Source organism: Dipodomys spectabilis, unplaced genomic scaffold, assembly GCF_019054845.1.
Source record: "Dipodomys spectabilis isolate Male_0828 unplaced genomic scaffold, ASM1905484v1 ptg000208l, whole genome shotgun sequence".
NCBI lineage: Eukaryota > Metazoa > Chordata > Mammalia > Rodentia > Heteromyidae > Dipodomys > Dipodomys spectabilis.
This window is the reverse complement of record NW_024870885.1, coordinates 710,119-727,500: the sequence shown is the minus strand read 5'-3', so window position 1 is coordinate 727,500 and position 17,382 is coordinate 710,119.

Sequence of the window (17,382 nt, the reverse complement as noted above, 5' to 3'; positions counted from 1 at the left end):
CACTCTTACAAGGACCCTGCCATGTACCACAAGCATACACTAATGCATGTCCTAACCATGAGATAAACCTTAGCAGCTACCCTAATATATACCCTAACCATAGAACGTATCCTGACCACTATCATGTATTATAAACCTTACATACACCCTAACACGTACCTAAACTCATCCCAACACACATCCTAACATGTTGTCTAATGCAAACCATAATGGTAACCCTAACTTGTACCCTAAATCTAACACATACCCTAATAAGTACTCTAACATGGACTTCAAGTCATGCATGTACCATTATATGTACAATAATGTGCACCGAACATTCCCTAACACATACTCTACTCTTATCCTAACAAGTACCCTAACATGTACTCAAAACCACAGAAGTGCCCTTGCATGCACTGTAACTTGTACCCCAAAGTAACCTAATATGTACCCAAATACGTGTCCTACATTTAACACAAATCTCTACTATAACACATTTTCCAATTGTATTTTCACTCTAACACATTAAAACATGCTCTAGACACTAACACATATGGTAACAACTACCCTAATGTGTACTCTATAAACCATACAGGTAAACCCTTACATGCACCATGAATGTACCCTAACATACCCTAACTCTGACCTTAATATATATGATAACATGTACACTAACAATATTCATGTACTGTAACAGTTGGGACCCTAATACATACTATGAAAGATACAAATGCCCATACATATATCCTTACATGTACCTCAAACATGCACTAACCCAAACATGTACCTCAACCATGACATGTAGCTTAACATGCACCCTAATGTACTCCAACAAGTACTCTAATCCAAGCAGGTTCCCTTACATGCACCTAACATGTGCCATTACACATACAATAACCTTCACAAAACATGCTTAAGGTGGGTCCAAGTTTCCAAAAAGAGATAAATAGCACTCAATCCCCACCCATATCCTCACATGTGTATGCAATCGCAGTTGTGTGAACAGAATGAAAGCACAGCTGACTGCTCATTCCAGGCTCCAGGCTCCCCCAAAATTAGGCACAGGGGGGCCCAACACATCAATGATGATAAAGGAAAGACTCTAAGCAAAAGAACCCCACAACTGCTGAACTGGCTAGACACACACCGTAAAACCATACAGGTTTGGAATTTTGAATACTAACACATATTTCAAATGTGCCTTGACTCTAACTCAACTCAAAATCCTAAGATAGCCTAATGTGTGCTCATCCTAACACGTACCTTAACACTAACATGCACCCAAACCCTAATAAGTACCCTACCACATACTCGAAACCATACAGTTATCAAGTCATGAACACTCACTTGTAACTCAAACATGCCCTAACTCAAACCCAAATCATAACCCTATGAGATACCCTAACATGTGTGATAATCTAATACATAACCTAACATGTGCCCTAACATGTGCTCTAACCCTAACTCACGCCATAATCCAATCCTAATGTACATACCCTACCAAAAACCCTACCACATACTCTTAACATGTAACCTGACAATTGTACACCATAAACTTCATACCCTAAACACGTACTCTAAAAATTAACAATTATCCTAACAGGTACCTCAACATGTACTCTAAACACTGCAAGTATCCTTACATGTTTCCTAACATATGCCCTAATATAAGTACACTCACATGTACTCTTACCATACATATACCTTAATATACCCTAACAGGTGCGCTAACCTTAACCAAAACCATAACCCTAACCCATACTCTACCATGGGTCTTAACTCTATCATATGATCTAACGTGTACCCAAACACATGCTCAAACCGTTAACACATAGCCTAACAAGAACACTAACATGTACTCTTAAACATACATGTACCCTAATGTGAACCACAGCATGTACTCTAAAGACTAATGAACCCTAGGAAGTACCCTAACAAGTACTCTAAACCATACAGGTACCCTTACATGTACCCCCAACTAAACCCATGTCACAACCTAATACATGTCTACCCTAACGCATATTCTAACATGCAGTCTAACACATTACCATGTACCATAACAAGTACCTTCATATATATTCTAAGCAGGTACATTACTCTAACATGTACCCTAAGCGAAAGCCTAACCATGTATCCAAACCATAACATGTATCCTAGATGTACCCTAACACTATCATGTGCTCCAAACTTTACATGCACCCTAAGTACCCAAACTACCTATGCATAAATTAACACGTACTCTAACCCTAATCTAAACCCTAACAAATACCCTAACACATATCCTAACCACAACACAAATCTTAACCACTACCGCATACTCTAAACCTGACATGCATCCTAACAAGTACATCGTATGTAACGAACAATACCATTACACATAGCTTAACCCTAACCTGTACCCTCACACAATCCCTAACTCTAACAAATAACCTAACAAATAGCCTCACTATTAACACATATCCTAACACACACCCTAACATGTACAGCGACAAGTACCTAAACACACACTCTAAACCTTACAAGCACTCTTACATGTGCCTTAAGATACTCCAATGCATATCCTAACACATGCCTTAACCTTAACTCAAATCCTAAACCTAACATATTCTGTAACACATACTTTAACATGTACTCTAAATCCCAACAAGTTAGGTAAAAACTATGCTAACACATACTCTCAACCATATGGGTACCCTTACGTGCATCCTAACATGTACCCTGACACATAACCTAACTCTAACACACACTGTAACCACTAACATGTACAATAACAAGTACCTTAACACATAGGCTAAACCATACAGTATCTGACATATGCCCCGAACATACACCAACACATAAAATAACACTGTAACTCTAGCATGAACCCTAACGGGTACCCCAACATACACTCTGAGCCATACTTGCACTCTAAAAAGCCCACACCCTAACACACCCAAAGCCTCTCACCAATCTTTAGCCGTACCCTAAACTGTTCAGTAACTCAAATTCATATGAAACCATATAACATCTTCAGCAATCATAACCACTCCCAAAACCTAACACAGTACTTAACTGTAACTCTTACCCTTTTCCTAACAGGTCCCCTAACCATTACCTGTTCCATAATCCACTTCATAAAAAGTCCATAACCCTAACCCATCCCACAAAGTTCTTCCTCATTCGTTACCTAACCCTGCACCTTTCCTAAACACTTATCCTAACACTTCCCCTAACAGAGTCCCCAACCTCTCCCTTTCTCTACCATGTTCTCTATTCACTTCCCTAACCCTCAACCTGACATTCCATAACCCAAGTGTTAAATAACCCTTTCTGTAACTCCTAACTTCACTAGATCCCTAAAAACATTCACTAACCATAATCCACTGTCTTTCTGTAACACTGACCCTAATCTTTTTCCCTATTCTAACCAGTTTATGAACCATAACTAAAAACTTAACCTCCATCCCAAGTAGCCTAAACAACACCCAACCTTAACCCTACCTGTAACATCAACAACCCTACACTTGAACTCTAACCTCAATCATACCAACCCTAAAAACAGTAGCCCTAACAACCCTAACCACTAACATCACCCCTGACCACAAACAACCCTATTCCTTTACCCTATTTCTCAAAAACCCTAGTCCTTAAGTCTATTCCTCCCCTAGCTCAGGGGGATGGGTTAGGGCTGCTGAATGTATTAGGTACACAGTTATTCTATGGATCTGAGTTAACAAATGGCTTCGGGTTAGGACTAAGATTGGTGAGTGGCTCAGGGTACATGTTAAGGGTACAGGTGCCCTAAGCAAAACTTGACCCTACCATTAACATCAACAACCCTATACCTGAACCCAAACCCAAACCAGACCAACCATAACAACAGTAGCCCTAGTAACACTAGCCCCTACTGTCACCACCCCAGACTCCTGGAAACCAAAATCTTAACTTAAATCCCAACCTCAACTCATACCCTGATACTTACCATACTTACCTGCATCCTTGGAGGTAGATGGCCTTCTTTCATCAAACCTGCTTAAGCTGGGTCCAATTTCCACACAGAGATACATAGCACACAATTCCCACCTGTATCCTCACATGTGCATGCATGACAGGTGTGTAAACAGAGTGAAAGCACAGCTGACTGCTCATTCCAGTCTCTAGTCTCCCCCAAAGTTAGGCATAGCAGGGCCCACACCATCGAGCAGGGTAGGGCAAGGACTCTGAGCAAACCAACCCCACAACTGCTGAGGCCATGGGAATGGCCTAACATACACCCTCAACCATACAGGTTTGGAATCCTGAACACTAACATGTGCCTCAAACATGCCCTAACTCTAACCCAAACCATAACCTTAAGAGATACCCTAACATGTGTGCTAACCCTTACACATAACTTAATCCTAACATGTACCAGAACCCTAACACATACCTGAACATATACTGTAAACCAACAAGTATCCCTACATGTACCCTAACATGTACCCCAAATGCACTATAACATGTGCCCTAACACATACCTTAACTGTAACACATACTCTAACCCTAACTTGAACCCTAATCACTAACACATACAGGAACAATTACCCTAACTCTCAACCTTACAGTCACCCTTACATATACCCAAAGATCTACTTCTTTTGTGTATTAACACATATCCTAACCTGTGCCCTTAATATATACCCTAACACATACCTTAACCCTAACACACGCCCTAAGACTAACATAAACCAGCAGTGTACCATAAACCTTATTCTTATCATAATATACACCATAATATATACTCTAAACACTAATATGTATTGTAACAATTACTCTTACATGTAAGAGTACCATACAGGTACTCTTACATGGACCCTGCCATGTACCACAAGCATACACTAATGTATGCCCCAACCATAACATAAACCTTAACAGATACCCTAACATATACTCTAACCATAGCACACATTCTAATCACTATCACATACTCTAAAGCCTACACACATAACAAGTACCGTATACTTATACCAACACACATCCTAACATGTTGCCTAACTCAAACCAAAACTATAACCCTAACATGTACCCTAAATCTAACACATGCCCTAACAAATACTCTAACATGTACTTCAAGTCACGCATGTATTATATGTACAATAACATGTGTACCACAAATGCAATAAAATGATTCCTAACATGTACTCAAAACACTAGCTCATATCCTATCAAGTACCTGGCACATACTGTAAACCATACAAGTACCCTTACAACTACTGTAACATGTACCCCAAAGTAATATATATCCTAATATGTGTCTTAACTTTAACATATATCTTAACCCTATCAGCTTCTCCAATAGTATTTTCACTCTAACACACTAAACATGCTCCAGACACTAACACACATGGTAACAAGTACCTTAACACATACTCTATAACCCACACAGGTAACCCTTACATGTACCCTGAATGTACACTAACATACTCTAACCAAAACAAAAACCCTGACCTTAACAGATACAATAACATGTACCCTAACCACCTACACATACTGTCAAAAGTACTCTAATACATACTCTAAAATGTACAAGTACCCATACATATACCCTTACATGTACCTCACATATGTACTAACCCCAAGCTGTACCTTAATCCTAACATGTACTTTAACATGCACTCTAATATACCCTAACACTACTCTAATCCACACAGGTATCCTTATATACACCTAACATGTACTCTACCACATAGCCTAATGTGTGCCCAAACCCGAACATGTGCCTTAACAATTCACCTATGAAGTATGCTTACCCATACCATAACTTGTGCCCTAACACATACCTAACAGGTGCCCTAACCCTAATACATACTTTTAACACTAACAAATTCCCTATCAAGTACCCTAACTGTTACACATACTCTAACATATGCCCTAACACATACCATCACCCAAACAAAACCTGCTTAAGGTGGGCCAAAGTTTCCAGAGAAACATAGCATGCAATCCCCAACCATAGCCTCACAAGGAAGGTGTGTCAACAGAGTGAAAGCACAGATGACCATTCATTCTAATCTCCTGTCTCACCCAAAGTTAGGCCTAGCAGGACTCACGCCTTCAAGCATAACAGGGCAAGGACTGAGTAAAACCCCACGACTGCTGAAAGCCATTGGACTGACTGGACACACACTGTAAATCTACAGGTCTGGAATCATGAACACCAACAAGTACTTCAAACATGCCCTAACTCTAACCCAAATCATAACCCTAAGAGATACCCTAACACGTGTGACAATCTAACACATTCCTGAACAGTAACATATGCCCTAACATGTACTCAAACCTTAACAACTACCTGAACATGTACTATAAACCAAACAAGTATCTTTACATGCACACTAACATGTACCCCTAAATGTACTCCAACACATACTCTAATATGTACGCTAACAGACAGCTTAAACCTAAAACATACCCTAATGTGTACTTTAACACAGAACCCTAACATCTATCCTAGCAAATACCCTAATCACTAAGACATACATTAACAATTACCCGACCACATGCTCTAAAACATACAGGTACCCTTACATGCATCTTAATATGTACCACCGATGTACCTTAATACATACCCTAACACACACCCTCATCCAAAGCCTAACATACATACCCCTACTACAAACCTTACCACATACTCTAACATGTAACCTAACAAGTACCATAACCCTAATACATACCCTAAACATGTACTCTAAACATTAGCAATTATCCCAACTGGTACCCCAACATGAACTCTAACTCTGCAAGGATCCTTACATGTTTCCTAATTTGTACCCTAATAGAAGTCACTAACATGTACTCTTATCATACATATACCTTAATTTACCCTAACAGGTGTGCTAACCCTAACCAAAACATTAACCCACACCCTACCATATGCCTTAACTGTACCACACAGTCTAACCTGTACCCAAACACATACTCAAAGTATTAACAGCCTAATGAGAACACTAACATGTACTCTTAAACATACATGTACCCTAATATGAACCCTAGCAAGTACTCTAAACACTAATGCGCCCTAACAAGTACCCTAACAAGTACTCTAAACCATGCAGATACTCCTACATGTACCCCAAATAAACCCTCATACCCTAATACATGCCTACCCTAATGCATATCCTAACATGTTCTAAACACTACCATATACCATATCAAGTACCCTCATATATACTCTGAACAGGCACATTACCCTAACATATATCCTAAGCCAAAGCCTAACCATATACCCAAACCATAATGTATGTCCTAAGATGTACCCTAACACTACCATGTGCTCCAAACTTTACATGCACCCTAACAAGTACCCAAACATATACATTAACATATACTCTAACCCTAAGGCAAATTAACAAATATCCTGACATATCCTAACCACAACACATATCTTGACCACTACCACGTAATGTACCTCAACGCACCCTAACAAGTACCTCATATTTACAGAACCATACCAAAGACACGGCTTAATCCTACACTGTACCCTCATAAGTGCCCTAATCCTAACACGGAACTTAACCCTAACACATAGCCTCACTCCTCACATATATCCTAACACGTACCTTAACCAACAACATATATATCGACAAGTAAGTGAACAAGTACTCTAAACCTAACATGCACTCTAACGTGTCCCCTAATGTACCCCAATGCATATCCGAACACGTGCTCTAACCTTAACTGAAATCCTAACATGTTCTCTAACACATACCCTAACCCTAACATGTATCTTAACTAAATCCTAACATATAAGGTAAAAAGTATGCTAACACATCCTCTAAACCATACAGGTACTCTTACATGCACCCTAACACATACCATAACACATTCATGTCCTAACCCTAACATGTACTCTAACCACTAACATGTATGATAACAAGTACTCTAACATATTCAGTACGCTAACATGAACCCTAAATATACCCATAACATCAAAAACCCTACAATTGAAATCTAACCTCAATCATACCAACCTTAAAAACAGTAGCCCTAACAACCCTAAACACTAACATCACCTGACCACTGACAATCCTATTTCTTTACCCTATTTCTCAACAACCCAAGTGCTTAAGCCTAGCTCTGGGGGATGGGTTAGGGCTATTGAATGTATTAGGCACACAGGTATTCTATGGCTTTGAGTTGGCAAATGGCTTCGGGTTAAGCCTAAGATTGGTGAGTAGCTTAGACTACATGTTAAGGGTACAGGTACCTTAAGCAAAACTTGACCCTACCATTAACATCAACAACCCTATACCTGATCCCTAACCCAAACCAGACCAACCTAACAACAGTATCCCTAGTAACTTTAGCCCCTACTGTCACCACCCCAGACTCCTGGAAACCAAATTCCTTAACCTATATCCCAACCCTAATCTACACCCTGATACTTATCAGACTTACCTGCATCCTTGGAGGTAGATGGCCATCTTTCATCAAACCTGCTTAAGCTGGGTCCAATTTCCACACAGAGATACATAGCACACAATTCCCACCCGTATCCTCACATGTGCATGCATGGCAGGTGTGTAAACAGAGTGAAAGCACAGCTGACTGCTCATTCCAGTCTCCAGTCTCCCCCAAAGTTAGGCATAGCAGGGCCCACACCATCGAGCAGGGTAGGGCAAGGACTCTGAGCAAACCAACCCCACAACTGCTGAGGCCATGGGAGTGGCCTCACATACATACACTCTCAACCATACAGGTTTGGAATCCTGAACACTAACATGTGCCTCAAACAAGCCCTAACTCTAACCCCAATCATAGCCCTAAGAGATACCCTAACATGTGTGCTAACCCTTACATGTACCTGAACCCTAACATGTACCCAAACCCTAACACATACCTGAACACGTGCAGTAAACCACACAAGTATCCTTACATGTACCCTAAGGTGTACCCCCCAATATACTCTAACATGTTCCCTAACACATAACTTAACCCTAACATGTACCCTAACACATACTCTAACCCTAACATGTACCCTAATTACTAACACGTACAGTAACAATCACCTTAACACAATCTAAACCGTACACGCACCCTTACATACACATACGCTAACATGTGCTCTTAATATATACCATAACCCTACCTAACATACCTAAAACCTAAACCATGACATGCCTAAACCCTAACACATACCCAACCTCTAACACAACCCTGCCACATACTAAAATTTTACCCTTACCCTAACACGTATTATAACATATACTCAAGATACTAACATGTATGGTAACAATTATTCTTACGTGAACTTTGAACCAAACAGGTACTCTTACATATACCCTGGCATGTACCCCAAACACTCTAATGTATACCCTAAGATAGAAATTAAAAGATACTCTGACATGTAACCTAAACATAACATGTAGCCTAATCACTGTCACATACTGTAAACCTTATATATACATACATATACCCTAAGAAGTACCCTAAACATACGCCAACACACATCCTAACATGTTGCCTAACCCACACCATAACTGTAACCCTAACACATATTCAAACATGTACTCGAACACACTCTAAACATGTACACATATGCTACGACATAATCTCATGTGTACTTCAAGTCATATGTGTACCCTAAAAACGTGCACAACACATACCATTTCCTAACATATACTCCAAATGATAATTCATATCCTAACAAACACTCTAACACTTATTCAAAATCATGCAAGTACCCTTAAACTCACTCAAACATGTACACCAAAGTAACCTAATATACACCCTAATTTGTGCCCTAATTTTAGCAAGTATTTTAACACTAACAGATTTCCCAATAGTACTCTAACACATTAAACATACTCTAGACACTAACATAAATGGTAACAAGTACCCTAACATGTACTCTATAAAGCATACAGGTAACCTTACATGTACTCTGAAATCACCTAATATACTCTAACCCTGACCCTAACATGTATTCTATCAAGTACCTTGACATGTACTGTAAAATATACAAGTATCCACACATGTACCCTAACATGACTCAAACATAAGCTAGCATGTACCCTAACATGTACCCTAACATACCCTAATAAGTACTGTAAACCACACAAGTACCTTTCTATGCACCCTAACATGTATCCTCAATGTTCTATAACACAGCCTAACATGTGCCCTAACCCTAAAAGATACCCTATGAAGTATGCTAACTCTAACGCATACCATAATATCTGCCCTAACACATACTCTAACAAGTGCCCTAACATGTACCGTAACCCTAACAAATCCCCTATCAAGTACCCTAACTCTAAAACATACCCTAACAGGGACCCAAACACATAGCCTAATGTGTGCCATTACTTTACCACGTATATTAAACCTAACAGATTTCCCAATAGCACTGTAATGCACTAAACATGCTCTGGATCCTAACCCATATGGTAACAAGTACTGAAACATGTACTCTATAAACTGCAAGTGTGCCCTGAATGTACCCTAACAAAATACAATCCATACTCTACTAATAAATATGGTAACAAGGACCCTAACATGTACTCTAACCCAGTTACCTTTACATATACCCTAACTCACAACTTCACACAAAAACTAACCCAAACCTTAATACCCTTACACATACTCTAATCCTAACATGTATATTAACATGTGCCCTAACCACTAACACACACAGTAACAAGTACCCTAACACATATAGGTACTCTTACAAGCACCTTAACATGTACCCCAAATGTACCCAAACACTAACCCTAAGCAATACCCTAACACACGTCATAAACATAACACAATATTGACATGTGCCCTGAAACATCATAGCCTGCATAGTTCCCTAACAGGTGCTCTTAAGCCTAGGTACCCTTACGAGCACCCTAACATGTATTCGAAATGTAACCCAACACATACCCTAACACGTGCCCAAAAAATAACCAAAACCATAACCTTAACCAATACCCTAACATATGTCCTAACCCTAACACATATCCTAATAAATACCCTAACCACTAATACATGGTCTAAACCATGCAGGTAACCTTCATGTACCACAAATGCATAACCTGACACACAACCTAGTGCTGGCTCTAGTCCTAACATGTACCTTAACCCTAACATGTACCCTAAAATGTTCCCTATCATATACCCCATCATACACCCTAACTCTGGCCCATACTTACACCCTAACATATACCCTAACCTAAATCCACACACAAACATGTATCCTAACACCTTATGTACCTTAAACTGTGCCTCAACCCTAAAATGTATGGTAAACATTAACATGTATCCTAACAAGTACCCTAACACGTACTCCAAGTGATCCTTACATTCACCCTAACGTGTACCCAACATGCATCCTAACATGTACCCTTACACATATCTAACACGTACCTAACAAGTACCCTAACACATACTCCGAGTGATCCTTACATGCACCCTAACATGTACCCTTACAAATACCTAACCATAACACATAGCTTAACCCTAACAATCCCAAACACTTACCACAACTGTACCATGTACCCTAATGTATACCCTTAACCACTAATATGTACAGAATCAAGCACCCTAACGTATTTTAAACCATAAAGGTTTATGTGCACCCTAACATGTACCCCAAACCTACCCTAAATGCATGCCCTAACATGTATCCTAATGTATCTTAAACCCAAACACTATCTTAACATGTTCCCTAACATATACCCCACCATACACCCTAACTCTGAACCTATACTCACATCTTAACATGTGCTCACACATTAGCTCACACTTATACTCATACCCTAAGACATACCCTAAGCCACTCAGCAATCTTATGCCTCACCCTAAACCAGCTGCTAACCCAAATCCATAACTGTATGACTAACACTTTCTACAACTCCCCAAACCTACATTAACCCTTTACTAACAAATTACCTAATCCTCACTTGTTCCATACCCACTCTGAAGATTGATCCATAACATATCCATCATCCTAACCCATCCCACAAAGTTCTTCTTTGCATGTTCCCAAACTAACTCTGAACCTAACTTTAACATGTATTTTAACCCTAACAGATTTCACAATAGCACTCTAAACATATGGTTATAAATAGCCCAACACATACTCTATAAACCATGCACGTAACCTTACATGTACCCTGAATGTACCCTAGCATACTCTAACACTGACCTTAACATATACCCTAACATGCACTCTAACAAGCACCCTGACACATACTCTAAAACACTGTAACCCTAACACACATCCAAACATGTACTATAATACAAGCTCTAAACACTTACATGTATCCTACAAGTACTCTAACATGTATTACATGTATTACATGTACCCTAAAGTGGGTACAACATGGGTAACCTTACATATACCCCAAATGTATAAGTACCCAAACATGTACTGTATAAACCTAACCTTAGCCTGACCCATTCCATAATCCAAATGCTAATCCCTTCCATAACTCCTAACTTCACCAGATCCCTAACCCATTCTCTAACCAATCCATTTATCATACGGTAACATTGACCCTAACACTAACTTAGCTCTTCATACAAACCTGCTCTGTTTGGCTAATTGAAAACCCAGCACCTGATCTAACCTATTTCTGATCCATAACAAAAAATTTAATTCTAGGGCTGGGAAGGTGGCTCAGTGGTAGAGCACTTGCCTTGCATGCTCGAGGCCCTGGGTTCGATTCCTCAGCACCACATAAGCAAAAAGAAAAAAAAAGCCGGAAGTGGCGCTGTGGCTCAAGTGGTAGAGCGCTAGCCTTGAGCTGAAGAGCTGAGGGACAGTGCCCAGGCCCAGAGTTCAGGCCCCACGACCAGACCCCCCAAAAAAAAAATTTAATTCTAACTTCCACCCTGAGTAGCCCTAAGACACCCAAACTTAAACCCTACACCTATAACCAATTCCTCAACAATTCTTCCATAACCTTATGCTTCTCATAGCTTTGGGAAGTTGGTCAAAGCTCCTGAATGTGTTAGGTACACACCTAGTGAATGGATTTGAGTTAGCTCACAGCTCAGGATAGAGGGCAGGGTTGGGGCCTAGAGTCATCGAAGTTGTTCTGACAAGTAACAATTTACCAAGCAGGAAGGAGTAGGCCTTCCTTCCTCACAAATGCCTTCACCCCTTCTCCAGGTACCATAAGCACAGATGAAAGCATGGTAGAGATGAGGATGGAAGCCTAAGTTGGGACTCAGTCTGCCAAAGCATACATTGAGTTGTAGAGCAAGATTCTACACGCATAATTCAAAGTGTGCGAACTCTCCCCAGTTTCTCCTGACACTCAGTACATTTTCCCCTCAAAGTGCCTACAGGCAGAGGCAGGCAACCGGCAACAAAGGCTAGGCATCCAGGAGCCCTATCACAGACAAGTGGGACCTGGTATGTCTGACAGGGAAAAGAAAAGGCTAGGTTATGACTTCTGCTTCCCTCAAAAGATCCTTATCAGAATGTTGACATGATTCTACTCTACAGGAACTGATTGGCTTCTAAGGCATAAAATGGAGAGCTTCGTGTTGAGGTGTTGCCCTAGCCTGTGAAGAGCCCTGAACATAGTATCACCAGAATTCAACAAAGCAAATTGAAATACCTTGGAATGCCTGACAAAATGTCTGTAAGGTGTATGTAATGAAAACATAAACATGTGTCACACATCCTCTCACTCCCTAACCACCATACCTTGTGCAGGTCATAGTTGAAAGCTCAGTAAAGACTTGGTGCCATGGATACAGGCCTGGGATGAGTCTAAGTGGTCAAATTTGTTCTGACAGGTATCAACTTACCAAGCAGGAAGGGAGAGACTTCACCTTGTTCTCCAGGCCCAAGTGTAGACATGAAAGTATAGATGAAAACTTGATGCAGACTTGGAGAAACGCCAGCGGCGAGAGCAAGTTCTGATGGGATCCGATCCGTCCAGACCATCCCACATTGGTCTACACACCATGAACCTATATTCGCGATTCCAAGCTTCCAGGCTCTCCCCATTTTATCCTGACACTCTGCGTGTTTTCTTCTCAAAATGCCTATAGTCAGAGGAAGACAACATGCATCAAAGGCTGTAAATCATGGAAAACAAAGGCTAGAGAGAAAGAACCAGGGCCAAGAGCTGAGGCACTTGCCTAGCTTGTGGGAGGCCTTGGAACGCCGCACCCAGGCCTGGGCCTAGACAGCTCCGGACGCCTGGCTCAGGGCCTGGCCGCACCGAAGTCACCTCAGAATGTGCTCAAAGGACACCCCGGGAGAGGCAGGCAGCACTGCTCCATCCAGTCCCCCACCAGCACCACCCCAGGCCCCGTCCGCACCTGGCCGGAGGCCGCTCAACCTCGCTCAGCTCCGCTGGTCTTCCGAAGTCGCCTCAGGGCCCCGCGTCCCGCCTTCTCCACGGACAAGCTGACTGCGCGGAGCCCGCGTCCCGCCTTCTCCACGGACAAGCTGACGGCGCGCCGCGTCCCGCCTTCTCCACGGACAAGCTGACTGCGCGGAGCCCGCGTCCCGCCTTCTCCACGGACAAGCTGACTGCGCGCCGCGTCCCGCCTTCTCCACGGACAAGCTGACGGCGCGGAGCCCGCGTCCCGCCTTCTCCACGGACAAGCTGACCGCGCGGAGCCCGCGTCCCGCCTTCTCCACGGACAAGCTGACGGCGCGGAGCCCGCGTCCCGCCTTCTCCACAGACAAGCTGACCGCGCAGAACCGGCCTCCCGCCTTCTCCACGGACAAGGTGACGGCGCGGAGCCCGCGTCCTCCAGGTGCTTCCCCCGGAGAAGAGCCGCCGGCGCCTGACAGGACGGGGTCGGAAGCCCAGCCCGCCACAAGACCACAGTGCGCCCGCCCAGCTCTGCAGGCCCGCACGCCACCGCGCGCTCAGAGGAAGGAGTCTGCCGCCTCAGCCAGAACCGGCCCAAACCAGTCCAGCCCTCCGGCCCGCCCCCGCCCCGCTGGCTTCCTCTCTCCTGCCCCGCCCCGCGCGTGCTCTGCCCCATAAGACCCGCCCATACCTACTCACTCCCTCGCTAGTTCCGCCCCTCCGTGCACTGTTCCCCGAAGCCCCGCCCCTGGACCACTCACTTCCTCTCTCTAGCCCCGCCCCTCTCCCACTCTCCCGCAGAAGCCACGCCCAGGGCTGGCTCACCTCAGGCGGATCCCTTCCAGGCTGGGCTGGCGGTGGGCATTGACGCTGAGGCCCAGTGGCGGCCTCAGGGTGGGGCGGCCCTGTGGGCCTGGAGGCGGGGAATTGCCCACAGGCTTCAGCACAGAGGACTGGGTGCCTGTGCCTTCTGTGGCTGGCGGGGACCAGCCACTGTGTCAGCACAGCCTGGGGCTCCAACAGGGCCACCAGCATGGGGCACGACCCGTGTCTGCATGTCGGGAACCCCCAGTAGCCCCCCCCACCCCGCCCTGCTCCTGCAAAGTGCCACAGGCCCGCCCTGATCCAGCAGAGCCCCTCAGTCCCGCCAAGCCCCGCAGGCCCCGCCCTGATCCAGCAGAGCCCCTCAGGTCCCGCCAAGCCCCGCAGGCCCCGCCCTGGTCCAGCAGAGCCCCTCAGGTCCCGCCCCGCTCTGCAGGCCCCGCCCTGATCCAGCAGAGCCCCTCAGGTCCCGCCAAGCCCCGCAGGCCCCGCCCTGGTCCTGCACAGCCCAAAGACCCCGCCCCGCTCTGCAGGCCCCGCCCTCATCCAGCAGAGCCCCTCAGGTCCCGCCAAGCCCCGCAGGCCCCGCCCTGATCCAGCAGAGCCCCTCAGGTCCCGCCAAGCCCCGCAGGCCCCGCCCTGCTCCAGCAGAGCCCTTCAGGCCCCGCCCCGCTCTGCAGGCCCCGCCCTGATCCAGCACAGCCCGAAGACCCCCGCCCCGCTCTGCAGGCCCCGCCCTGCTCCCACCAGAGGCCCCGCCCCGCCCTGCGCTGATCCAGGCCAACCAACTATGGCGGCCAGCGCTGCAGGATGCGCTGGTGATGGTCATGGGAGTCCGCAGCCGGGGGCCCAGGGCCAATCTCGGGGGAGGAGTGGCAGAGGGGGAGGAGGAGTTAAGGCGAGCGCCCATGGGCGGGGCCCGCGGGGGTGGGCTGAGGGGCGGGGCCGGGATTTCCCGCCAAGGTGGCACGTGAGGCTTGAAGACGCAGGTGTGGCACGTGGGCGGGGCCTGGATTCCCTGTGGGCGGGGCCCTGGAGAGGGAAGGGGCCCTGAGAGGGGCGGGGCTTCGGGGGAGGGGCTTATGAGGAAGGGCGTGGCTAGGCCTTCCTGCGGGACGCGGTGGCCCAGGCAGTGGCCCAAGGGCGGAGCGCCGGACAGGGCGGACGGGGCGGCACCGACTGGGTTGGAGACCCTACGGGGAAAAAGAGAAAAGAAAAGGACAAGAGTCCCGACCCCATACGGGAACTCAGCACACCTGTGCAGGGGGGGAGGAGTCTTCGCCTGTGCAGGGGTGAGGGGAGGGGTAATGGGGTCAGGAGGAGGAGGGGTCAGGTGGAGGAGGGGTCAGGTGGAGGAGGGGTCAGGTGGAGGAGGGGTCAGGTGGAGGAGGGGTCAGGTGGAGGAAGAATCAGATGGAGGAGGGGCCAGGTGGAGGAAGAATCAGATGGAGGAGGGGTCAGGTGGAGGAAGAATCAGATGGAGGAGGGGTCAGGTGGAGGAGGGGCCAGGTGGAGGAGGGGTCAGGTGGAGGAGGGGTCAGGTGGAGGAAGAATCAGATGGAGGAGGGGGTCAGGTGGAGGAGGGGCCAGGTGGAGGAAGAATCAGATGGAGGAGGGGTCAGGTGGAGGAAGAATCAGATGGAGGAGGGGCCAGGTGGAGGAAGAATCAGATGGAGGAGGGGTCAGGTGGAGGAGGGGCCAGGTGGAGGAAGAATCAGATGGAGGAGGGGCCAGGTGGAGGAAGAATCAGATGGAGGAGGGGTCAGGTGGAGGAGGGGCCAGGTGGAGGAGGGGTCAGGTGGAGGAGGGGTCAGGTGGAGGAGGGGTCAGGTGGAGGAGGGGTCAGGTGAAGGAAGAATCAGGTGGAGGAGGGGTCAGGTGGAGGAGGGTCAGGTGAAGGAGGGTATCAGGTGGAGGAGGGGTCAGGTGGAGGAGGGGTCAGGTGAAGGAGGGGTCAGGTGAAGGAAGAATCAGGTGGAGGAGGGGTCAGGTGGAGGAGGGGTCAGGTGAAGGAAGAATCAGGTGGAGGAGGGGTCAGGTGGAGGAGGGGTCAGGTGGAGGAGGGGTCAGATGGAAGAGGGGTCAGGTGGAGGAGGGGTCAGGTGAAGGAGGGGTCAGGTGAAGGAGGGGTCAGGTGGAGGAGGGGTCAGCTCAGGTGGAGGAGGGGTCAGGAGGAGGAGGGGTCAGGAGGAGGAGGGGTCAGGTGGAGGAGGGGTCAGGTGAAGGAGGGGTCAGGTGGAGGAGGGGTCAGCTCAGGTGGAGGAGGGGTCAGGAGGAGGAGGGGTCAGGT